This window comes from Spodoptera frugiperda, chromosome 6, assembly GCF_023101765.2.
Source record: "Spodoptera frugiperda isolate SF20-4 chromosome 6, AGI-APGP_CSIRO_Sfru_2.0, whole genome shotgun sequence".
Taxonomy (NCBI): domain Eukaryota; kingdom Metazoa; phylum Arthropoda; class Insecta; order Lepidoptera; family Noctuidae; genus Spodoptera; species Spodoptera frugiperda.
In genome coordinates, this window is record NC_064217.1 from 3,070,849 (window position 1) to 3,078,444 (window position 7,596).

Below are 7,596 nucleotides of genomic sequence, written 5' to 3' on the forward strand. Positions count from 1 at the left end.
GTTTAGTATTTTATCGTTGTTTATTCCAAAAATCATTTTAAAACTAATAAAATGGTACTTTGAATCTTGTTTTAATTTTCGAAGTCAATATTTTACATAAATATGTACTTACATTGAACCTTATTGGTCGCGGGTACAAAGTACAATCTTGTATAAGTACAAAGGTTAGCATAATAAGACAGGGATACTCCTGATAAATACTTAAAGATGGGTAATAAATAGATATTATCTATACATATAATAAAATCGTAGAAAAGTGCTGTCTGTACATTGAAAATAAAAATAAAAAAAATAGCAGGGGTTATTGTTATGTCGATGTCGAACCCAAAAATGTAATTAACTTTTTTTTTGTCTGTTTGTCTGTTTGTCTGTTTGTCTGTTTGTCTGTTCGTCTGTGCGCGCTAATCTCAGAAACGGCTGATCCGAGTTGGATGCGGTTTTCACGAATATATTGTGGGATGCTTAAATTTACATTTAGTGTTTGTTTCATGTCAATCGGTTCATAAATAAAAAAGTTATGTCAAATTAAAGAATCACGTCGAACATTCTATGCTTATACCATTAATCTCCGCAACTATTTGACGGATTTGGTTGAAATTTGGTACAGATATAGTTTAGAACCTTAGAAAGGACATAGATATATTTTTATTTCAAAAATAAAATAAAAATAAAATAAAAATAAAATAAATATAAAATAAAAATAAAAATAAAAATAAAAATAAAAATAAAAATAAAATAAAAATAAAATAAAATAAAATAAAATAAAATAAAATAAATATAAAATAAAATAAAAATAAAATAAATATAAAATAAAATAAAAATAAAATAAAAATAAAATAAAAATAAAAATAAAAATAAAATAAAAATAAAATAAAAATAAAATAAAATAAAATAAAATAAAATAAAATAAAAATAAAAATAAAAATAAAATAAAAATAAAATAAAATAAAATAAAATAAAAATAAAATAAAATAAAATAAAATAAAATAAAATAAAATAAAATAAATATAAAATAAAATAAAAATAAAATAAAAATAAAATAAAAATAAAATAAAAATAAAATAAAAATAAAATAAATATAAAATAAAAATAAAATAAAAATAAAATAAAAATAAAATAAAATAAAAATAAAATAAAAATAAAATAAAAGTAAAATAAAAATAAAATAAAAATAAAATACAAATAAAAAAAATAAAATAAAAAATAAATTTATTCCGGACATACAGCGCCATCTATTGTTCAATTTCGTACTTATAGTACGGAATTGAACAATGTCGGGCTGTTCCTATACTCCGTAGATAGATGGCGTTGATCGCGCAATGGTGTAATTACAATTGTTCAGTTCATGTTATTGTTTTAATTCATTGGAAATTTGTTTTTACAAAATAGTAAAAAGCAATGAAAAATATAACATAATACAACTTTTAGTACAAAGAAAACGCTCTCACGACTTCGGTTCATGTTATTGTTTTAATTCATCGAAAAAAAGTTAACAAATAGTAAAAAGGTATGAAAAAAATTTTATCAATATAATTAAACTTTTAGTACAAAGAAAATGCCCGAACGGAGTATAAATAAATAATCCAAGTTGTCTTTATCCTCGATAGATGGCGTTGGGATCGAAATAGATTGCGCTATGGTTTTGTTACAATTATTTGGTTGGGTATCGGCCGAGCGCTTCGGTACTATTGTAGAAAATGTGTATTATCAGTCGTATGATTATTTGTCTGTAGTGGTCCTGCTGTTTCGTATATTCTAAATTGGTTTCGTTGTATTTGTCAATTAATAAGTTTATTTGTTGGGTTTTCCTGGTTTTTACCCGACTGCGCCTGAAGGAGGGTTATGTTTTTCGAGTGTATGTATGTATGTATGTATGTATGTATGTATGTATGTATGTATAATTGTTTGGCACGCTCTGCAGCCTAAACGGCTTGATGGATTTTGACTTGAGAGGTGTCGTTAGATTCGTATTTACTGTGAGAGTGACACTGGATATACCAAAATATTAAAAAAACAAAATGGCGGATTTTTGACGCCAAATTCGAATATTTCTCACTCTCTAGCCTAAACGGCTTGATGGATTTTGACTTGAGAGGTGTCGTTAGATTTGTATTTACTGTGAGAGTGACACTTGATATATCAAAATATTAAAAAAAACAAAATGGCGGATTTTTGGCGCCAAATTCGAATATTTCTCACTCTCTAGCCTGAACGACTCGATAGATTTCCGCTTGATAGGGATCGTTTGATTCGTATTTACTGTGAGAGTGACAATAGATATATCAAAATGAAAAAAATAATAAAAATAAAAAAAAATAAAATAAAAAAAGTAATTTAAAAAACTAAAAAACCCGACTGCGTTTCTTTATAATATTAAAATGAAAAAAACCCTAAAACAAGAAAGTCTTCGTAAAATTTAAGCAGTCGGGACCCATTCTAGAAAGCCAGCCGTATGTGTCCTCACAAAGTCTTTATATTTAGAATGGGTCCCGACTGCTTAAATTTTACGAAGACTTTCTTATTTTAGGGTTTTTTTTTTCATTTTAATATTATAAAGAAACGCAGTCGGGTTTTTTAGTTTTTTAAATTACTTTTTTTCTGGTTTAACTTTTTAACGTAGGTTTAGTTTGATATCGATTATTAGTAGTTACTGTAGTTAGTTTTTTTAATAAAATTGTAAGTCTAATTTATAAATTAATTAGATTAGATTTAAGTCGTTTCTTTTAAATTATTTAGTTTAAGCTTGGTTATTATAGCATAAAGGATAGGTTCTAATATAATTTCTTTTTTAATTGTTATAAATTCGTAATTCGTAGCTTTCTTTAGTTTTAAGTTAGTTTAAGTCCGTTTTTAAACTATTTTTTCAATGCCCTAAGTGAGTATACATCTATTAAATTCAAACGCAGAGCTCATTATGTTGATTTTTGAAGAGTTCCCTGGAATATCTTCTACATCTCATTTTTGAAGAGATTCCGCGAGATCGGGAACTTATCATCATCATCATCATCATCAGCCTATAGCTATGGGAACTATGTGGTTAAAACCAAAAATTTGCCGGAAGTCACTATTCCACGCGAACGAAGTCGCGGGCAAAAGCTAGTTAGTAATAAACTGAGATATTCTTAAGGTCGTCTTTGATTCGAATGATTACAACCGCATACCCTTTCCTTGCACTTAGACTTTGCACTCTTACGACATACGTATCTACTTACTTAGATAGGTTCCCTAGCATCTAGGAATTATCTGGACCAGCGTACAACGTAACAGGTTACCGGGGCTCCAGCTCAAAGCAAGAGAAAGAATGGGGTGGTTTTTAGTCAGTAAGAGTCTGACACTCCCTCTCGCCTCACCCAAGGCAGAAGTCATTGAATGATTTTTCTCCCGTTATAAAAAACATTTAGGAATTCCCGATCCGGAGCTGCGGACTCCCTGGCGGTATACCGGGGCTCCGGCTCAAAACAGAAGAAGAAACGGGGTGGTTTTTAGGCAGTAAGAATCTAACACGAGAGGAATCGTTTCATCTAACGCGGGCGAAATCATTGGATGTTTCCCGCTCAAAAAAAGCATCTAGGAATTGCAATGAATAAACAGAGAAGTAATTAAAAGTAGGTAATTACTAACTTAATTGTCCTTATCATCTATTGTAGTGTAGAATAAATAGAATATTTATTTAAAACATAAAAACGTTAAGTAATAATAGATAATTGAAGGTAGGTAGGTATATCAAGTAACTTCATTTTTTATTTCAGATTTTTTATTTTTAAATAATTGTTGTCTCCCACATAGTATACTTAGGTTAAAATATTTAATGGTTACTTCACTCAGTCTTTAGGAATTGTTTTCGATACAAAGTTGTTACTAAGGATTACTTAACATAACCAATTAATGTCTCTGAGTGCGACAGTAAAATATTACTACTAAGTAAGAATAGTGCCTAAGCTTAATCTCAACTTCTCAAGGGTGATTTTTTCAAATGGTGCTAATATAATTCATTGACTACTATGCAAGTACATGTATTATTTAATTACCAATCGATAATTTTATCAAGTAGTGGTTACAAATATCGATATGAAAGTTATTATTATTACTTACTTAGTTACAGACTGTGTGCAGTTGCACTTCACCTTGTGACCAAACCGGTTTGGTTTCTCCCAAGACTCTCGGCAAACGTTGCCCTTAGAAAGTGCAACAATATAATAATTTAATTTACATCGTAGCCATAGTATCTATTGAGTTGCAACAGTAATTACCTAGCTCTTGTCTTAATTATTTAGACACTACTAAATTATTTAAGGAAATAGCGAATTATTTAAACGTTCCTAATGTTTAGCAAAGTTCTTTTCTTCTGGGTATTTTAAAATTTTTGGGCTTGGCCCTGAATCTGAAAGGACACTGAGCAATAAGGAACCGTCTAGGTACTTTCCATTCATCCCTTCCATTTAGACCAGAACCTCTAGCATGGATCATATTTTAGGTTAGACCTCTAGACTCTAGTTAGATTTTTGAGGAGTTAAGTACTCATAGTGAGTATTCTAGAGGTTCGAATGACCACATTTTTGTGTTTTTACTGTCAGGATACATCTGCCAATATTCGCCAGGAAGCATCAAATAACACTTAAAGGAAACGAGGGCGATTCGACCAATTTTATTATACTTACCAAAATAAATGTATCAATATAAAAACGTATTTACCCATGACACACCCACCAACGAATGTGCTAGACCCGACTACCAGAGCCGTTACTAAAACAAGAGCAGAATCGAAATAGTTTGCGAAAGCGCAAAGTTCAATGTACTGCGGGCTACGATATGGAATCAATGGTATGTGTACAAGGCCGCGAATTGTTAAATGTAGACATTTTGCGATAAAGCAGGTACGTATGTACCTACGTATATGTACAGTAGGTGCAATGTAAGTGCATATCACAATGTCCACAATAAAGTAAGTATTAACCACAAGGTAGGCAAGTATTGGTTAAAGATAACCGGTAATTCCTGTAGAAGTCTGTTATTATGCCTTTTTTTCGTTAAAGGGATAGGTGATTGTTGATCGTCTTGTTGGTTGAGTGCCCGGGTGTTTCTTCAATTAATTTTAACTTTCATTTATTTTTATTTGGTATCGTGGTAGCTAATATTATATTTTTATCCTTATTTTTATCGGATTAGTTGAGAACAACACGACTTAATTTATTAAAACCAAATTTTGTGTTTCAATCGGCGGTTTTGTTAACTTTTGGTTGAGGATAATGACGCTATTAAATTTTTGTATTTTTTTTGTCGTATTCCTTGATGGTTCGCATGTCACATTTATTAATGTTCCTACTAATGGTTATACCTAATTATGGGAATTCCTTGAGGAAAATACAAGAAGTTAATACCTACCTAGTTGCATTTGTCTAAATAGGTACCTAAACATTTTCTTAAGTATAGATGAACTGGGAACTGTAGAAAACTAAAGGTTAGCTTTGACGTCACACTGGAGGAAACATCAAGTTTATTTCTTTACCAAAAATAATAGACGGGCATTTATTTACCAGCAAATACAGACTGTACTTTCCATCATTACGACCGAATAAACATAGTTTGGTAGACGCACCTCCGCTTTCAATTTGCCAAGTTTTCTACACTACATTTCTGACTCTATTCCAATATAATAGAGTTGAAAATCTATTGGGAGAAGAAAGGTGTAGGTTGATCTGCTGTCGTCCAGTTCAACGTGGGCTTGATGGTGACGTAGTGTTCAGCAGATCCCAAGGTCGAGTGTTTGACGGTCTTATGGGTGTGTCTAGTCAAGCACAGATACAAACATTATTTTTAGGCTAGCCGCACACACTCAATAATATTGTCAATGCAAGATTGTCAATATCTTCATCAATAAAATGATCCCCGCACACTATACAATATTATTGTCAATTTTTCATGGTACAATCTGACTCAGTCGATCCGCAGCTAGATTCATGTGCGCACGTTGAACATAATGGAAAGAAAGAAAAAAGTTGTTGCATTGAGTATTGCATTAATTTTACTAACTAAAAAAAGGCAATCAAGAAAGAAACTAGAAGAAACTAAAAGAACTAAGAAACAAGAAATCGGTCAATTCGAGTAGTCATTGAAGGCTGCTCGTCTGACCAATTTGGCATCAACGCCGGAGTCCCTCAGGGGTCAGTACTTTCAGCAACGCTCTTTTTGCTGCACATCAACGGCCTGCTTAAGCCCGGTATCTTTGGGTATGCAGATGACAGCACAGTTGTTGAAAGGTATGTGTCCGATGCGCGGACTAGCGGAACACAGATCCGGTCTCTAAGAGAATCCATGTTCGAACGGTTGAACTCGTCCTTGAAGGCGGTCTCCGATTGGGGTAACGCCAACTTGGTCAAGTTCAACGCTACCAAAACCCAGGCGTGTCTATTCTCTGCCAAACGGAGTCAATTTCCGCTGGCTCCGACTTTCCGAAATGTGTCCGTTCCGGTAGCGGATCATCTTGACCTTCTGGGCGTAACTCTATCGCCAACGCTTAACTTCGGCTCTTATATAGAGTCGAAGGCGCATCTGGCTGGTAGGAAGTTGGGTATCCTCTCGAAGGTGAGACGGTACTTCACACCGAAACAACTGCTGAGCCTGTACCAAGCGCAGGTTCGGTCATGTATGGAGTACTGTTCTCACCTTTGGGACGGCTCGGCTAAATGCCAGCTAGATGCGCTCGAACACATTGAAAGGCGTGCCAAGAGGCTCATCAACGATGATGCGCTTGTGGAGGCCAGAGGCAAGGCTTCAAAGCCTTGAACACAGGCGCAAGGTCGCAAGCCTTTCCGTTTTTTACCGGATACATTTCGGAGAGTGTGCGGGGGAATTGCACAACTTGATTCCCCCTAGTCCTTTTCATCATCGAACCACAAGACAATCGGCGAGGCGTCACCGCTTCATGGTAGATATCCCACCCACTCGCACGAAGCGCTTCGCTTCAAGCTTCCTTGTGCGAACTGCTAGGGAGTGGAACTCCTTGCCGAAGTCTGTGTTTCCTGATGGGTATAACTTGGGTGTCTTCAAGGCCCGAGTGAATAGGTTGCTTATGGGCAGGCGTGCTCCACCGTAGGCCGCATCATCACTTACCATCAGGTGAGATAGCGGCCAAACGTCGACCCATTAAATGTAAAAAAAAAAAAAAAGAAACGATGGATTAAGGATTGGATGAGAAAAAAAGCTGAGTTAAATCACTTTAATCTAATAAATGAACTACGAGTGAATTTGTGATTTTTTTTCGATTTGTGAATCTTCTTTAATTGTTTCCGAAAATTTGTTCGTAGGGAATTAATTTTTTTCTTTCCGTCTTTTCTTATACTATTTGGTTTGTTTTTTTTTTTTATAAATTTTGAGCAACTTATCAAGCGCATTATTTTTCTTAACTGTATCACGATATGCTTTGCAGGATGTATTCCATAATTCTGGATAAGTTTCCCATGTTTTAACCTTTTGACCGCCAGAGCATAAACGCTTCGCCGTGCCCTCCACGCCAAGACACAAATTCAACGAAATAACCTTGAAAATATTAGGGATTCCAAAATGTTATCGATAAACCAAAGTGAGTAATAATTTTCG